Source organism: Petromyzon marinus, chromosome 6 (assembly GCF_048934315.1).
Source record: "Petromyzon marinus isolate PM22_M1 ecotype Great Lakes invasive population chromosome 6, UKy_Petmar_22M1.pri1.0, whole genome shotgun sequence".
Lineage (NCBI taxonomy): Eukaryota > Metazoa > Chordata > Hyperoartia > Petromyzontiformes > Petromyzontidae > Petromyzon > Petromyzon marinus.
In genome coordinates, this window is record NC_133672.1 from 12,899,221 (window position 1) to 12,919,088 (window position 19,868).

Genomic DNA, 19,868 nt, shown 5'->3' on the forward strand with positions numbered 1-19,868 from the left:
ACATGCAAATTTTGTGTTTTGGGATTCAGTGATGGGACGATTTGTTATTATAATAAAATTTCACGCAAATGTATTTTCTCCATATTGATTTTTCTGTAAAAAGAGGATGGAGGTTTATTCTCAGAATGAAAACGTCCCCATAATCATGAGAGCTCTCAAGCTTGATGCTTATTAGGAAAACACTTAATTGCTGCCTTGTCATCTTAAGTTCTGAAATTAGAGCACTGGAAGAACTGTCGAATATGAACTGAAGATGTCGCATGCGGAGGTCAGAGCTTAAAGCAGCTCATTCATAGTGGCTACATGCAACAGGAATGCATAGAATGCTTGTTGATCCAAGCTCATGACTGGAGTGTGGGGTGCGAGTGGTGGGTGTGAAACCCGTGGTGTATGCCGGGCCAGGCTGGCCTTCATCAGCCTGTGTGGGTGTCCTAGGAATTCAAGTTGGTTGGGCCATGGGTAAGACTCCCATTGGATAAATCTTACGTGGAAACACAATAGGCCAATGGAATGTCTTGTTCTAACATGAATGCATACTGCGTGGGCTGACTTGCGTTCGGTATCTCTTCTCACTGCAAGCTAGCTTTTTCACAAACACTGTTATTTCATAGTACCGAACGACCAAGCCAGAAAACTAACTCACAATCTCAAGCAATCAGTCTACCATTTAAAGTAAGTTTTTTTCTTTCTTTTTCAATCCTTGGGTTTTATACTGCATTTACATGGTGTGTAACCTAATACTTTAATGTCTTCGTAGCTATGATGATGATGTCATGCTTTCTTTTCCATTGACTTACAAACTAGTTGTGAAAACATCATCCGATGTAAAATATATTAAAATAGCCACGAATGGATTTTTGCATTTGTCATTGTATGAATGTCAAAATCTTATGTTATTGATAAAATAATTAATAATTAGTTCGTCATTTATGCACATTTTGATTGGTGCACTCCTGGATCTGACGTCACTAATTTATTTTTGTATAATGTGGGGAAGATATGTGTTTTTTGGCACAAAAGTGCACCTCTTACTAAAAGAGTTGGTGCCTAAAGTTGCTTTGCCCATTGCTTAATTGCTTTGGAATCGATTGCTTAGAAAATCCTCACTAAAAGTGATTTCCTGCTCAAATGATCATTTAGGCAGTGATCATCTCCTGTTTACAACCCTGGGCCAGTGGTGGAAATTCCTAATTCATATGAACAAAGAGAGTCTACCCATAGGACAACCACTGTTGACTTCCCCACAAAGTGGTAGCTATTTTATCGACCCTGGTTATGTGCTGAGTCAACCCCTCAACCAGAATTTGAGCTCATAACCTTCTTAATATGAGCCGCTCACTCTGTCGCTGAGCCACCTGACCCGATATAGAATCCTCACTGGATGCTCTGATTTATTTAAGCATAGTTAATATTTGACAAATAAGCTAATAGTAATATATATTTTGTTTTTATATAACTGATGCATAATATGGAGAAATACAATTTCAGCATTGTACCATCCAACCCCATTTAACAATGCTACTGTTAGCTAAGCAGATGTATATTATATTGATGCACTTATTTATTTAAATATTTGAGTCAATGGGGAAGTGGTGGCTCAGTGATTCACATCCTGTACTATGCATCGGTTACCGAGTTTGATTCCAAGCAACGGCTGGCATCAGTGGCACTTGATATCGGCATCAGTATTTCCCCCTCCCCCTCTTTACCAACCCACATTGACCAGCATGGAGACGTATGGTAAAAAAAAAAGACACGGGACCGATACTGCATAGGGAAGACCTTTAGGTAGCAGTGATTTGAGAAAGAGCTCGACATTATTGTATGAATAACAATATTTAGTAGTTAAGTTGACATCAGATGTTCGCAGATACAGTATGTTATTATTGGGTACCCTTTAGCCAGCAAATTACCTGGAATTAGCCATGTTCAAATGATAATTCTCCATGTGTTATTCAGTAAATTTACCCTACCTGCTATGTGACATATAAGGCCACCCTATAGAATGCGGCATTGAAATACATCTCCGAAGAAAAAAAAACAGGGAATATATTACTTGGCATTTGGCTGCAAATGACAATGTACTTTAAAGAGGCCTTGACATGCTGCACACAAGCATGTGTAGCTGTCGATAAACGGCGCTGTTTGGTTGGAGATGATGGTCCCAGCGGACTGGAGGTCCAGGCTCTGGCACACGATGTGATATGTAACCTTGTGGGATGCACTGAGAATAGTATGAGTGGATTCCGTTTGCTGAATCACAGGAAGTACCATGTGGTCGAAAGGTCTCACATGGAGGAAATTACATGCTTGCCCTCCAAATGCAGCAGCTCATGCTCAGAATACGTGACTCATTAACATCAACAGCTTGGTCACTGTGACGGTGTTTTCCTGTTGTGTGTGTGTGACCAGCTGCACTCCACGACTCTACAGGGTTGGTCCAGGTGTCTTGTGACCCCCATGGAATTGTCGAAAGTACGATTTATTTCAAACAGAAATGAATATGCAAAGGAAAAAAATGTTAGAGTTCAATTAATTGAGCGTCACAATACATCTGGACCACCCTCTATATTTCTCGTGGCTTAACACGCCTAAGGAACACGTGTTTGCCCACTCACCCTACACCACCCTCTTATTGTTCCAGTGTCACACCTCTCAGCTGCTGGAAATCCATGTTTGTGATCTTGAGACCGTAAGAATGCATTCCCCATCTTGTTTGATGAAATATAATACATTGCCACGTTGAAGAAAAATAAACGTCAATACTACGTGATGGAAACGTTTATATTTAATTGTGATGCTATACATGTCAGTGTGTGTGCATGATCTTCAATTGAATTGGCTCAAGGATATATGATCCCACAAGTCAAATCGTGGGCTATTTAGCATTCTCTCACGAATATAATGTCATGGTGATTTCCTATGGGCCTAAAAACTTGCTATAAATTGCCAGGTGGCATAATGGTGGACTGCGCAGCCCACAACTGAAAGTTTTGCAAGCTCAAAACGCCAGGCAGGTTCAAAATTATAATTTCCATCTTCCCAAGAAATATACTCAAAGCAGTCATTGCTGTTAACAGAAAAATGCATCTTAACAAATTGGCACGTTGAATGTTTTCTTTGCAGACCAAATAAAATCCCAGCATCCTGGGTGTTGAGGCTCTATGCAACCTTGAGCAATGGTTTCATGCCGTGGTAAGGAACAACAGGGTATTGATACTGTACTGAGAAATGCTGGAGTGTCTGAGTCAGCAACCGCAGACACATGTGTTTTGCCTCTCTCAGACACGGCAGCGGCACGCAGCTGCATCTCAGCTGCAGTGAACTCGCACACACCGTGACACTGCCAATGATTACTGCCTTATATGGAACACCGCGTGTGGAATGGTCACAACCGTGGGCAGTGTTAGTTCATTGCAAGGCCCGCGGGCCACTGACGGCTTCTGATGGCCTTGAGTGCGGCCCCTGACAATATAACAAAAATGTGAAGACACCAGGCGTCATGCTGTCGAACCCAATGGCTTCAAACGCGTGGCGGCCCTCGCACCAATCAATGTCTTATCGGCAAAAGTGAGCCCCCCTCTGCAAAAAATTAGCAAAGAACATTGACCTAGGGAGTCGTACCTTGTGAGAATGCTCGTATCAGCGAAGGGAAGAAGCAGTTGGGCAATATGGCTACAGTACATTGTAGTGTACATGAACAGCGCATGTGTTAATCCACCGCTGGATGAGGGCTTTGCCCACGAGGGTGATTTGATGACGCCTCCACCACGTTGGCCGCCGTGGGTTTGGTGAAGGTGGGAAGAGTTTAAGAACAATAGTGGATCTTGCTGCACTGTCTTCTACAGCATACAATGCCGATGTTGTGCATGTCGGTCACCCATCGAAGCACTATCCAGGCTCAAACCTGCTTTGCTTCCGGGATCAGGTGCATTGCAGTATAGACACTCTTTAGCCTCGATGGTAAATATTGTTGGTGGAGTATTTTGAGCTTCGGCGTGGAGTGGTGCCACAAGCGTTGAGGCTACTGCGCTGTGAATTATCCGATTACCGGAGTTAAATTCCCCTGCAACGGTCAACATCAGTGCAAGTACATAATACTACTAATATATTGTTTAATTTTATATAGGCAAGAAGCCCACTGATATCTGGACGAGTCCTGGTCACCCCCAACCCTCCTCCCACCTCCCCCAACTTTGGCGAGCAATCCTAGCATAGTGAGGTATATGGTTAAACAGCCCTGCAGGGAGACCTTCGTCCAACAGAGGATTGATGAAACACCGTTAATTAGTTTGAGGTTGAGCACATTAGCATTGGTTCCCGGTCACAGTTGCGAGAATATTTAGTGTACTCTCGTGAAATTACGTCTTTACACATTTCACACAGGTTTCTTATATAAGTGCAGTATATTAATTAACCGGATTTTTGTTTTGCCTATTCAGACGGATTGCTTTTAATTTTCGAAGAATGGTTTGTTTTTCGCGTTCACTTTCCACTGGACGGCTGTGTAATGGAAAGAAAAAGCCCGTGGTAAGATCACATGGGAGCAAATCCTGTGTAGTGTATTAATAGTGGAATAAGCAATTTAACATGTGGACATGTTGGTCAACATATTTTATTCATGTAAAAGCATACGCCAAGTGCTGATGTGTAATGTATTATAGATTAACTGAGAGTGCTCATGAAAACACAATGCACGCAAGGTGAATGGGGTAGCTGATGCTGCTGCTTTAGACGACTCATTATAAAAAGCAGGTGTCTTGCAACAATATTTTTTTAACCCATAAAAAGGACATGTATAACCTAACTTGTTAGGTTTTCGCGGTTGTGCTGTGTTGTCTCACCCATTGGTTTTTGGGTTATACCCCGTGTTGCCTCGGCACGATGTCCAACGTTTCACTTCACTTGCCGGAAGCTCCCTGTAATGTCACAACTTTTGCTGGGAGCTTCCTGAAAGAAACTGAAGAAGCTCCCAGCATATGGAATGAAACGTCTGAAATGAAACGACATGGGGTAACAACCAGAAAACACATCAGAGGCATGTGCAACTGTTGAAATTGCTGTAATCCCTTTTGATCATAGTGGAAAGGGTTCCAGGGCATTACTTTTATTGTGAGTGTGATTCATTAGAATTAAGTTTTGGAGACCCAAAATAATTGTAGCGTACTATTTTTATTTTTAAACCTGCAACAACAAAGGCTAAATAAATCAGATGTCTTTTTAGACGTGTAACAATATATATTTAGCTGTGCGTGTAACAGCTGTTAAAAACAGATGCCCTCGGGCACACCAATAATGTTGTGCGATACTTTCAGCAATATGCACTACTTTTATTAAGTTACATTTAAAAAAAGTTGTTAAATACACGGCGCATATTTGCATGCCCGTTTATTTGCTTATTTTTGTCACCATCATTGCCAGGTGGAAAAGTGGCTGAAAGTTGAAACCGCTTAATTCTAAATGTAATCCCAGCATCCGTAATGAGTCCCGTTCGCAGCCAGTGGGCAATTGGGCCTAAACCTACGTGAATATTGTGCAGTTTTATTTTTTACATGACCTTGAGACTTGCAGCCAAATTAACCATCCTCAGCATCAACTTAGAAGTACATTCTACTGGTACTTTTTAATACACTCACGTGTGTGTATGTGTGTGTCAGCGGCTGTACTGAGACCTATAAGGTTATTGAACTCGTGGGCGAAAGAGATTCCTAATCACGTTCAATGACGTGTCCTTTGTTAAAGCAAGTGAGAGCCGATTGTGTGGCTCGTTATCGCTTGCATTGAGGGAGACCGCAGTGACTAAATTTATGGGGGCTCGGTTATTAATGAGAGTTACTAACGGTGCACATTGATGTATGCCTATTACCATCAAGCAGCCGAAATAAGTTGAGGAGGAACATGGCACAGTGATATCGATACACTTGAAGAACATCTTTGAAAAAGAAATAAGTGCAGAGAAGTAATAATTCAAATATATATTTTTGTCAATAATGAAAGTTTTTTTGGGTTAGATCGCATAAGTATAAATGTATTGTTTGTATGCAGTACACTAACAACAACAAACTCCTTAAGATGTTTAAATTATACGATACATGTTCTTGTATTTTAAAAACAATTCCAGATAATCCCCAGCAAAGCGACGATACACATGACAATGATAAGGCATTGGCTCGAAGTTGCAATTACTTGGTGCAAATGGTTTCTGGAAACTTTCACCCACACAAATCCTGCCTATCTTCTGTGGTGCTACAGCTGGGATACTGTCAGCAGAAAGATAATATTGGACGAGCTGTTATAAGCACAACCATAGGGCACTCGTGTATGGAATGCTCTGTTTTCTATCTCTTTTTTTGTGTGCCATGCGTCAAAGCCAAGTGATGTATTTATATGTCCACTATTGTATTCAATATCTATTTTGATAGCTACATTTTCTGTTTAGACTATAAGTATTTACTGGGTTTTTTCTCCCATATTTTTACAATAATGTAATATCATTCAACCATAATACATTCCCAAAGGTCTACTACATAACATAGGGAGGCCTTCATCCAGCAGTGGATTGATAAAAGGTCTGTAAATTACGAATTGAATAGAAAACAACTCAAATGGCCACACATTTTATTTTTACAACTGTGGTATTGCAGTTTAAGAATTTGAACATAATACTAGACACCTATACATGCCACATTTTGAGACAATAACGCCCGTAAATCACCTAAAAGAAATGCATGCTTTAAGAGTATAAAAACAGTCAAATGCAAAACTGCACATGACTGTGTGGAATGCGGTGTTAACTGTGGAGGCTATGGGTACGCGCAACATAGTTATGGCTAAAACCTTTAATTCCTACTTTTCAAAATCGTTCATTACACTATGTAAGACAATTTTTGTTCATGGGTAGTAAGTGTTATTTCCTAATTGATTTTGCCTAAAAAGTATAGAAAATGGTTATTATTCCCCACAAACTTTGCTTTTGTGACCAGGACAGTGATATTTAGAAATTTACCTATTTTCAATTAGAAAACGGGCGAATTTGTGTCTTTTCGTTCACGTAAAGTAAAAAACAACAACATATTAATCAAAATTAACATGTATTTATACTAAAGTAATACAAAAATTACTACAAAAGATTTATAAGTGAGTAGTTTTTCAAAATTTACGATTATACTGTAAATCACTTTCACGAATCAGCCCCCAAATGTAGTCTCCCATCATGTTCTCGGCATTCAAAGTCCAGTATATCCTGGTGGAAGCGCTCGCCTTGCTCCTCCGAGTATGCTCCCATGTTCTCCTTGAATTTATCAAGATGAGCATCAAGGATATGGGCTTTTTAGGGACATCCTACAGCCCATTGTGCCGTAGTTCTTCACCAGAGTCTCAACCAGCTCCACATAGTTTTCGACCTTGTGATTGCACAGGAAGCCACGAATCACTGCGACCAAGCTGTTCTAAGCCACTTTCTCCTTACTTGTGAGCTTCTTGGGGAATTCATTGGACTCCAGGATCTTGTTTATCTGAGGTCCGACAAAGACACTGGCTTTGACCTTTGCCTCAGATAGCTTAAGGAAGAATTCTTGAAGGTACTTGAAGGCTGCCGACTGCTTATCTTCAGCTCTGACAAATTGTTTCATAAGGCCCAATTTGATGTGCAGTGGTGACATCAGCACCTTCCAGGGATCCACCAGTGGCTCCCACTTGACGTTGTTCCTCCCCAGAGAGAACTTGGTCCACTGTTGTCAGTCCCGCCTGTCGTAGTGTGCCTTGTTGTCCCTGCTGTCCCAAAGGCAAAGACAGCAGGGAAACTTGGTAAATCCGCCTTGGAGACCCATCAGGAATGCCACCATTTTGAAGTCTCCGATGACCTCCCAGTCATACTCATCATACTTCAAGGCGTCCAGCAAGGTCTTGATGCTGTTGTAATCCTCTTTGAGGTGCACCGAGTGAGCCGGGGAAGAGACGGGTACTTGTTACCATTATGGAGCAGCACGGCTTTGAGGCTCCTGGATGAGCTGTCAAGAGGCGCCACTCATTTTGGTTACAAGCGATTACGATTGCCTCGAACAGACTGGTCACATTGTGGCAGAAACAGAGCCCATCTTGATGGGTGAAGAAGCTGCAAAAAGGTTGGTGACGCTTCCTATGATCTGCGACTTGCACACTTTCATCCAACAAGTTCCACTGCTTGAGCCTAGATGTCAAAAGCTCGGCATTGAACTTGGTGAGACCAAGATCTCTGATCAAGTCGTTGAGGTATTTTTGGTTAGGGTCGTATTGGTTTCTCTCCTCAGCTCCACCTCTGAAATTGTCATCTGGATTTACGTCTTCCTCGCTCTCTGACTTGCTGCTCTCTTCTAAAGACGGCTGCACTCTTTCCGGAGGAATGGGTACGGGGAGCTCATGTCAGTGTGGCACCGCGGCGATGGATGAAGGAAGGTCCAGATACGTGATAGCAGGTGCATTCTTGCCAGTCCGATGTTTGGAAGGGTCCACCATGCAGAAGTAGCAGTTGCTTGAGTGGTCAGTGGGTTCCCGCCAAATTCTTGGGATAGCAAACTTCATGGTTCTCTTTTACCCTCTGTACCATCCTACAAATATACATTTATTTCACCCATGACTAATGTGTAAGAGATGAAATCTTGACTTGAAGCTTTCGTGACTGCAGGAATTCATATTATTTGGGTCTTTCGGTAAAGTCACGTAGATAGGTTAAAAAAATAATAAAAAATAAACAAAAAACCACGACGTTTCGATCGCAATACAAGTGATCGTAATCAGGTGGAAAAAGGGGGGGAACGCCACTAAAGGCAAGCTGTTTTAAAGGTTTAAAATGGACATAGCCCAGGCCTCCTGGTATCAGAACGAAGTGGGCGGGGCACAAGTGCCCTGGGGCCAGCACAAGCAGTGATGGTTATGTAAATGTGAGATCGGAGAGCAAGAAAAGGGTAAACGCATGAGCCGTGGAGAAATTAACAACTTGTGGTATGCCCAATGCAGGGGCGACACCGCAGGGACTGGAATTGCTTGTTCCATCTTTGGTAAAATAAAACTAACATCAGAAGGTGACAAGATGGAAACATCACAGCCAGTTATGACTTAAACTGGTTGATGACGTCCTTCCAATGATTGCTGAGTTTGTACCCATCCTCTCGGTTGAAATTGTGTCTGTATATATGGATGGCTTCTTGAACGAATCCTTGTTGATAGCCAGTGGGCTTGCAAAGTACCTTCATCTCAGAGAAATACATTTCATGTGAGCCAACCGCATTAAAACCATGATTAGCCACGGCTGAAGTGTTGGTCCTCCCGTGTTTCAAATCTGCCTTATGCTCACAAACACAGTAATCATTGGAAGGACGTCGGCAACCAGTTTAAATATTCTTTGGGTGTTTCGGTAAAGTCACGTAGGTAGGCTGAAAGAAAATAACAAAAAACTACAACGTTTTTTTTCTCCTCCTGATGACGATCGCCTGTGTTATGTGATCGAAACGTCGAAGATTTTTGTTATTTTCTTTTAACATAACTACGTGACTTTACCTAAAAACCCAAAGAATATGAATTCCTGCAGTTAGGAAAGCTTTAAGTCAAGATTTAAACCAGTTTAAGCCATAACTGGCTGTGATGTTTCCATCTACTCACTTCTAAATCTGTTGTAATCATCTTTTTTATTACTTTAATATAAATACATGTTAATTTTGATTCATATGGTGTTGTTTTTCTGACTTTACGTGAACGAAAAGACAAATTCGCCTGTTTTCTCATTGAAAATAGGTACATTTTTAAATATCACTTTCCTGGTCACAAAAGCGAAGTTTGTGGGGAATAATAGCCATTTTCTGTACTTTTGAGGCATAAGCAATTAGAAAATAACACTTACTACCCAGGAACGAGAAAAATGTGTTACACAATGTTATTCATCAGTCATTACAGCAATTATACTACAATAATTAGACAGCTTTTACATACCAGCTTTTGGTATTTATAATACTTTTCTGTTGCAGGTGTTTTGTATTATTTGAAAGCTAATATTTTGCCACCTGTGGCAGGTGCAGAACAGCATTCCATATCATATAACTTACTGTATTTTGATTTAAAATAAGTGCACTTTTTTCACTCCCCCCTCCCCCCCCCTTGGTTTTCCGATTAATTCAAAGAGAGAGAAAACATGAGAGAACAGGGTTGGGCTGGGATTGGGAGTTTAAAAAAAAAGTTTTTTAGCACATGCCAAAATACAGTGCCCATATTTCACAGAGTAATTAATGAAAAATCTAATAGGCAGAGTCGTGGTAAACTTTTTTTTTAACGAACGGAAGATGTCTGCAATAAGGCACTGTAGAGTCTGTGTGTTTTGTGTGTGGTGCGTGTGAGATGCGGGTTTGAGGGTTTGCAAGCGGCCAGTCAGCAAGCTCCCAAAATCCACGGATGGGGACACGGAGAGAGCTTAGGCGAGCGTTGTGTGTGCCGCCGAGTCTGGCAAACTGGGAGAAGGCCTGAGAGCCCCGTCTGGCACTTTGAGTACATCAGCAGCAGCAGCAGCCTCTCTCCCAGACAAGAGCCCCCCCCCCCCTCCACAACATGAAGCTGCCGCTGCCAGCCAATGTTTTGACTAACTTTTAGGGGCGCGCAGGCAAAACGCTGCGTGGTAAACTCGGGCAGCTTACAACTATAATTATTAACGGTAACTGCTATTAAGGGGATTAACGGGGCGGCAAGAGTCAGAGTTGTCAAAGTGACACGATTCGCAATACTGGATTTGTTCATTTGAGATGCAATTATGATCGTAAGGTCAATTGCAGACGAATTACAAACAAATTGACGCGGCTGCCTTACGCGCCTGTGCACTGAAATGTGGCCACTGTGCGTGCAGTCTTTAGAATGTTTTTTTGCTGGGATTCCCCTACTCGCAGGTGATCACAAAGTCACAGTTCGGCCCTGTGAGATTGCACAATCTTCCGTAAGAAGGAAGGGAACTATACGGCCTGCTCATTTTGCTCTTCGGTTGCAACAACATGATAACGTGACTGGCGGAGGAAATGGAGCACTGTATGTGTATCATATCATGAACTAAGTGTGAAAAGCACGTACACAAAGATCAAATTTCACGGATCACTGCACACCGATGAAGCCGGGGGCGTTTTCTTCCGGAAAAACAAAACACATAATTCACTCATGCTTCAGAGCACTGTGTCAGATACATGACACGTCTTGAGGTCGTGAAAAGTCACTCGCTTCACGTGTCAGCAGGTCTTTCTAACACGCTCACACGTTCTCGCATTATTGCTTTGTGGTCGTTTTTTTTACTTTGCTCATAGACGCGATGTTCATACCGCAAGATAACACGGCTTTTGTTGGGGTCCGTTCTGGATGGCTCTGTAATTGTATCCAAAAATTATCGCTCGTGCCCCTTCTAGCATTTGAGTTGCATGGCTCTGGAGGGTCTCCACTCTCCAGACATTTTAATAGAATGTGCAGTGCATTTAAAACATAACGTACACAGATGCAATGTAAATGTGCGTGACTGCATTACGAGCGTGTGTTGTTGTAGATTTAGATGGTGAATCTATCCTATGGTAAAGCACACCGTTTTGGGGGGGTTTATGAAGATAAACTCATACGTGTTGGTGGGTGCATTGGTATCTGCAGCACCACTGATTCGTCATTCTGAAAACTAGACTGGAATGTTGTGTAGTAGTAGCGTGTGAATTCCCACACACAACAAATTACTCAGTCGCCCTGAATGCAAGCAATCTCTTCAGATCCCAGAAGCTCAGCGGAATTGAGCCTGGATAATACTTATAGAGGTGATCGCCAGAGTATGGCAGGTGTTGTAGGCATGAGGCTGCAACTTAGCCAGGAGATGGTAGTTACTATATTGTAATGGGCTCAGTACACACACAGATTGAATGCATTGGCTCGGTCTTGGTTGAATTTTATCTGTGTGGCAATGTGAGCGTTGTATGCTGTTTTTTTTTCCTGCAGGTACTCTGATTTCCTTCCACATGGCACACGCTCGTGAATGGCGTTGGTCAAATATGCTAACACAGGATCCCTCATTTACAAAACGACATGAGACTCCTTGAGGCTTTTCTGGGTAAATCTCCTAGCACGTCGATATCAAAATAACTCTTGATTACCACTCACTCTACATACGTGACTTTACCGAAAAAAACAATGAGTAATTTTATGCAGTCACGAAAGCTTTAATACTTTATTATCTTGATTACCACTTTATTGAGTCCAATAAAACTATTATTTTCCACCTTTTAACCCCAGTAATTTGCATAGTTCTTAAACGTGAGTAAATGAGAACGCTAACGTGATCAACCACAGTTGTAAATCGTAGCAAATTATATCAGCACATTTAATTTTCAAACTTCATTTCGGAGCCCATTCAGTAGCCAGCCAGGAAACTGATAAATACTTTTTAAATAGTAATATGATTAACTATATTAACAGTCATTTATAAATAAATAAAATAACCCGAGACAATACAACTAATTATCCCGCCATGATAAATGTACTGGACATCTGTGAAAAATATCTTTATAGCTCATCGAATTCCTCCAGTATAAATACATATTCTGATTCTGTACAAAACCACATTCATTTCCAGTTACGGTATTTCTAATCGTAATTACACACATAATGGCATTTGTGTACATGTCTAAAGGTACCGTGTACATTTAGCGTGAAATGATACAATCCGTCCTGTGCCCCCACATACGTTTCTGGAGGTTACATGATGTGCTTTCAATGGCATGCATAGAATTGTAACATTTTTTAAGTCTGTATGATCAAAGCAAAATATCTGTGCTAGGTGTCCTATAATTGAATTGCAAAGTAAATTATCAACATTAATAGTAAACAAAGTGCTTAATCTTCACGAATGGTTATTAAACAGCTCTTTGTCTTTGATACCTGCCACCTCTGTCAGAAGCCAGAGCATCAGATGCATGTGGCTTTGCTTCCTATTATCGTGGTAGTCGTAGCGACACACCGTACAAGACTGGCAAAGGGCTGTCTATTGCAGTTCATGAACACCCTACATATGCCGGTTCATTACAAATAAAAGAGCTACACATTCTCCGAATTATGTTAGAGACTGGAAATTAAGACCAAATTTGAGGTCGCTTGTTTTTTTAAAGTATATTATAATTGGGAGAATATGGTACTATGGAGAGCTGTCTTCCGGAAGATGATTTGGAATGCACTGCTTTAAAATGGGGAGAGATGTCTTCTGAAATGACAGGAGATGGATCTCCTATTCCCTGAGTGGTAATGTATTGCTATGGAGAACAATCTTTCAAAGGATAAGTTAGAACAACTTAATTAAAAAACGTCTGCCAGAAAACAAAGTATACTCTACATTATAACACGTATCCCCGAACTTTTGCATTGAGATAGAGCGGAAAAAAACACGTGTATTATAATATGCATAAAAAAGTAAGTCCATTATTTCTCTAATCCTTGTTTCTCAAACGCAAGTGTGCTAAAAAACAAAAAAAAGATGTGATTTATGAAGTAAGCATGAAAATTTCTTTACCAAAGAACTTTACGGTTGTGTCCACATAGGCCAGCACAACCTTGAACAGTTTTTTTTAATAACAGGACACGGCCTAATGGTCGTGGCCACTTCCTGCCAGGAAGTGGTGGTGGCAGCGTCATGCCGATGGAAAAAGAGGGCCCTTTCATGCACCTGCCAAGTCTGCATCTGCACTGCATTCAAGAGTCTTTGCCTCTAATGTACTTCTTTACACAGGTGTCCTTTGCGGCCACTGCATCAGCGTCAATCTGATGTCCGCCTTCCTTTGAACAATGTAATAACAGCAAGAAAAGGAATGTGTACGACTGGTGAATAAAACCCTTGCGTTTTATTTCAAGCACAAAGCCGAGAGATGTTAGGAGGGTTTTGTGATTGGCACACTTGGGGAAAATGCTAAATAAAAATGACAATAGAAAAAGGAAGTCCAGCAGCAGAATATCCACCGAAGAAATGAAACGATGAATCAGCTTTTGTGCAAGTGCTAGGTAGATTGTGACATTGCAGGATGTCTTTATCCAGCAGTAAATTGATCACGGCTGATGATGAAGCAAAAATTAGTGTGAAGTGTTTGACACAAACTATAATTAGGAAAAGTTGTAAACAAAAAAGTCTGCCAGAAAACAAAGTATGCTCTACATTGTTGTTTGATTAACTTTTTAAAATATATACTTGAATAAAAAGTTTTTAATATTATTTTGTAATTTTCTTTTATATCATTTGAAAGTTATCGCATGCTTTGTGGTGTTCCATTGTGAAAAATATCAATGATAGCATAAAATAATGACTATAACATTTAAATCGCAGTACTGTATTCAATAATACGATTAGCTATAAAGCTCTTTTTCACAATGTCCAATACATTTGGCATGGCCGTATAATTGTTTCATTGTCCAGGTTTTTTTACACATATATAAAATAATATTAATATAGTTAATCATATTCTTGGTTCTTTCGGTAAAGTCACGTAGAAGGGAAACAATAAAATAATAAAGAACCAAGAATATAATCCCTGCAGTCACGAAAGCTTTAAATCAATAGTTAATCATATTACTATTAAAAAAGTATTTATCAGTTTCCTGGCTGGCTACTGGCTGGGATCCTCCCCCACCTCAACAATAACTCTGCTGTTGTTAGTTGCTGTGGGCCATTGCCAACGAAACTAGCTGGATAAAAGGCTAGAACGGGATTTTTCATGTAACAAAATTGTAATTGAAACGGCGGAAGAAGTTCGGAAGACGGAAAATAGTACAATAGATAGCGACACCAAAGAGGTGGGAGTAACAAATTCAGAAGACTGACACGCATGCTTCATTTAAAATTTCTCTAACTGTTCTATTTGTGCTTCTCATTCATGTAATTCTTTCAGCAAAATAGTATTTAGATTCTAGATAATATTAACAAAAAATAACATACAATTCATATTATTTTGACATTTTATGACGTTAAAAGGTTTATTACTTGCATTGCTCCGAGTACAGAATTGTAAGGAGAGTTAACTTGACACGTGTCTCTTATTTTCCGTTGCATAGCAAGGGATTCTCTACCCGTATTTGATAACAACACAATTTTGTGCAACCCGACAACACTCGGCATTTATACGACTTGTTATTTATACTCCTACACGCACATTCTTAGCTTTTCAAGTTGAAGTACTTGTTGGCGCTTACTCAAGCAAAATAGTGAGAAAGTATTCACTTAAAGCTGCCTCTGTGCAGGTGTTTGGTGTATGGCATCTGCGCACACATAACATTATTTTTATTCAGTGAATGAACATAGTATTACCTATTACTGTACAGGATGTTTGCTATGTTCATGGTTGTCACAAGCATTATTTTGGGTTTAGTTTATTCACAAATCATCAATCATTGTGTCCAAAACCCAGGATGTTCAGCAATGTATGGTATTTTTTACATAAAGTATTCCAATTTTGAACTGGCCAGGTGGGTGAGCGATAGGACAAGCAGCTCGCAATCAGAAGGTTGCAAGTGCAAATCCTGGCTGGAGTAGCCAAATATCAGTGTTGGCACAACCATTGTATCGTACATCTTGATTTTCATTTTTTGTAAATATCTCCAGATGCCCACACTGAGCTTTCCAAACACTTGCAGCTTCATTGTTGTGTCACCAAGCCTCCGAGTTGTACACATTTGCCAACTTGTTCTCACCCATCGTCTTCCATATTTACTTGCTATTTGTCCTCTTGTCTTGCAATAATATTGACTTTCATATTTTCCGTGTTCATGCACAATCCATATATTTCAATTTCTTGATCTACTTTATCAGTTATTCTTTGTAGAGCCTCTGTTATCTGTTATCTCTGCTGCAACCATAGCAAAGGTTGTGGATGGAATGGTGCTAATGTATCATGTTCCGAACGAGCACTTTGTAACTGCAATATATTGAAATGTGTCTAATTTTATGGACAGATTTTAACGTATTAAATTAGTAAATGACAATACAATAGTGTATTTACAATGTGATATGCTTCAGTATAATACAGTTTGGTTGTATATTCTAATAGGGCACGTACAATGTATCTAGCTTACAACCATATCCTGCAGAATGCACCCAATGTCATCAGATGTCGGAAGCTAAGGCAGGGTTGAGCCTAGACAGCGCTTGGATTGCGGAGCTGCGCTGCATGTGGAAGGCAGCAAAAGAGAAATCAATTTGTTGTACTTCACTTCTATGCTCCCTGCCTTCACCAACCCACACTGAGCCAGCATGTTGAGGTGTGGTCAAATGACCCCCCCACCCCACGGCTTGTACCTTGTGGAAGAGGCCCCTTCATTCAGCAGTCCGCATTTAAATGCAACTGCGTCTCAAGACTTTAAACAGAGTCTCTGCTCTGTTTCTGCACCGGTTTATTACCCACGTGACATCAACACTGATAAGAGAGACGCCGTTTTTTTGCGCGTGAGCAGGATTGAGGTCGTTTCCAAATCGTTCCAAAATAGTGGTCTGCTTTAAACATTCGGTGCCTTCGGTGGCATCTGGAGAGAGAGAGAGGGTGAGAAAAAAAACACACCACTGACAGGCCGTTTTATTCACGCACGAATGTGCTGCGAGCCGAGACTCATGCCGCGGATAACTAAACAAAGAGAGACGTGTTCTTATTGAAAACGGGGTTTTTTTTGTGCTGACCATGAAAGCTGAAAGCAAAAAGGGAGGGGAGGTGACTGGTAATTTGAGACGTTTATAGCCGTGTCAGAGGGCCCCCCCCCCATCCCCCAAAACCCTCCTCCACACACATGCCCCTTGTTTGGCTTGGCCGGCCTTGAGCTCTCTCGGTCCCCTTATTCTTATCTTGTGCGTGCAAAATGCTACATTGAGCAAGGGCCAAGCACAGGTGTAACTAATTGTTATGGAAAATAAGCTCGCGTTTTGAGTTCATTGTTGTGACAATTAGGAACACGAAAACGTTCCTAATGTTTTCGCGCTGTGTGCTTTCGCCACATTATTCTGCAGTGACATACAACATATAATTTAAACAGACATTTGACAGCTTATAATGTTACACGTGATAATTAGGATCAATACAGTAATGTACACTGCAAATTATTTGCCCTAATGCTGTGAAAGCATAATCATGAGTACACAGGCATTTGGAGTAAATACTGTACTGAAATTGTACATTAATTCGCCCAAACGTTGGATTTGGAAAAAAACGAACCGTTATCATGTATGACGTAGGTAACAGGTAAAGGGGCAGCCCTGCAATGTTCGCTCACGCCACTGCTGGTGGAAGGGTCTCCAATGGAGAGAAAGAGAGCCAGGGAGAGCCCACTCACGATAATTTATTGCCTTCCTCTCCACACTGGCCATAAGTCTTGGGAAGAGGCGAGAGTACCCACACTTCACCCCACCACGTGCAACAACTGTCGTCACCCATTTATACTGCTGGCTGGACAAACACGTTGGAGCGGGGGGAGATTTAATAAACTTATTAAACGGGAGGTCGTACCAGGGACCGTGGTACGATCCCCCCCCCGCCCCCCCCATTAACACTGTGACAGCATCTCATTGTATCGTGTACAGTTGCCCCTTGGTTAACGCTTTTAATCCGTTCCACGAAATATACTATTAACCTGAAATAACTGTTAATCGAATTCACTTACAAGTTGAAAAATAAAGAAAAAGTGACGAGTCTGCAAGAGAGCCGTTTCCCACTGCCCAAAAAAAAAGTACAACGTAAACAAAAGACCGGCGAGGTCTAAACGCTCATGAATGGGCGTCGCTGATTGGCTGAGGGCATGCTCGTAAACGTGCCGTTAGTCAACACGTTAGCGTTAGTCGACACTTAGCGTTAGTCGACACGTTCGCGTTAGTCGACACGTTTGTGTTAGTAGACATGTTGTTAGTAGACATGTTGTTAGTCGACATGTTTGTGTTAGTCGACATGTTTGTGTTAGTCGACACGTTAGCGTTGATCGACATGTTTGTGTTAGTCGACATGTTGTTAGTCGACACTTAGCGTTTGTCGACATGTTGTTAGTCGACATGTTTGTGTTAGTCGACATGTTGTTAGTCGACATGTTGTTAGTAGACACGTTTGTGTTAGTCGACATGTTTGTGTTAGTCGACATGTTGTTAGTCGACATGTTTGTGTTAGTCGACACGTTAGCGTTAGTAGACATGTTGTTAGTCGACATGTTTGTGTGAGTCGACATGTTTGTGTTAGTCGACATGTTTGTGTTAGTCGACATGTTTGTGTTAGTCGACATGTTTGTGTTAGTAGACATGTTGTTAGTCGACATGTTTGTGTTAGTAGACATGTTGTTAGTCGACATGCTAGCGTTGGTCGACACGTTTGTGTTAGTCGACATGTTGTTAGTCGACATGTTTGTGTTAGTAGACATGTTTGTGTTAGTCGACATGTTTGTGTTAGTCGACATGTTTGTGTTAGTAGACATGTTTGTGTTAGTCGACATGCTAGCGTTGGTCGACACGTTTGTGTTAGTCGACATGTTTGTGTTAGTCAACACGTTTGTGTTAGTAGACATGTTTGTGTTAGTCGACATGTTTGTGTTAGTCGACATGTTGTTAGTCGACATGTTTGTGTTAGTAGACATGTTTGTGTTAGTCAACACGTTTGTGTTAGTCGACATGTTTGTGTTAGTCGACATGTTGTTAGTCGACATGTTTGTGTTAGTCGACATGTTTGTGTTAGTCGACATGTTTGTGTTAGTCGACATGTTGTTAGTTGACATGTTTGTGTTAGTAGACATGTTTGTGTTAGTCGACATGTTGTTAGTCGACATGTTTGTGTTAGTCGACATGCTAGCGTTAGTCGAAATGTTTGTGTTAGTCGACATGTTTGTGTTAGTAGACACGTTTGTGTTAGTAGACATGTTTGTGTTAGTCGACATGTTTGTGTTAGTCGACATGTTTGTGTTAGTAGACATGTTGTTAGTCAACATGTTTGTGTTAGTAGACACGTTTGTGTTAGTCGACATGTTTGTGTTAGTCGACATGTTTGAGTTAGTCGACATGTTTGTGTTAGTCGACATGTTTGTGTTAGTAGACATGTTGTTAGTCGACATGTTTGTGTTAGTAGACATGTTGTTAGTCGACATGCTAGCGTTGGTCGACACGTTTGTGTTAGTCGACATGTTGTTAGTCGACATGTTTGTGTTAGTAGACATGTTTGTGTTAGTCGACATGTTTGTGTTAGTCGACATGTTTGTGTTAGTAGACATGTTTGTGTTAGTCGACATGCTAGCGTTGGTCGACACGTTTGTGTTAGTCGACATGTTTGTGTTAGTCAACACGTTTGTGTTAGTAGACATGTTTGTGTTAGTCGACATGTTTGTGTTAGTCGACATGTTGTTAGTCGACATGTTTGTGTTAGTAGACATGTTTGTGTTAGTCAACACGTTTGTGTTAGTCGACATGTTTGTGTTAGTCGACATGTTGTTAGTCGACATGTTTGTGTTAGTCGACATGTTTGTGTTAGTCGACATGTTTGTGTTAGTCGACATGTTGTTAGTCGACATGTTTGTGTTAGTAGACATGTTGTTAGTCGACATGCTAGCGTTGGTCGACACGTTTGTGTTAGTCGACATGTTGTTAGTCGACATGTTTGTGTTAGTAGACATGTTTGTGTTAGTCGACATGTTTGTGTTAGTCGACATGTTTGTGTTAGTAGACATGTTTGTGTTAGTCGACATGCTAGCGTTGGTCGACACGTTTGTGTTAGTCGACATGTTTGTGTTAGTCAACACGTTTGTGTTAGTAGACATGTTTGTGTTAGTCGACATGTTTGTGTTAGTCGACATGTTGTTAGTCGACATGTTTGTGTTAGTAGACATGTTTGTGTTAGTCAACA

The 19,868-nt window shown here is 41.0% G+C and overlaps 1 long non-coding RNA gene across 4 annotated transcripts; it reads left to right on the forward strand.

Annotated features, from left to right (window-relative positions):
* The first annotated feature begins 274 nt into the window (after positions 1–274).
* On the forward strand, positions 275–17,978 carry LOC142923978 (uncharacterized). Of its 4 annotated transcripts, none has more exons than XR_012941096.1 (3): positions 275–672; positions 2,645–12,088; positions 13,606–17,978. It is a non-coding gene; the product is annotated as an uncharacterized LOC142923978 (long non-coding RNA). The 4 variants fall into 4 exon arrangements; XR_012941097.1 differs by having other exon boundaries at positions 2,645–3,195; positions 4,443–17,978; XR_012941099.1 differs by having other exon boundaries at positions 2,645–3,195; positions 11,977–17,978.
* The last annotated feature ends 1,890 nt before the right edge of the window (positions 17,979–19,868 follow it).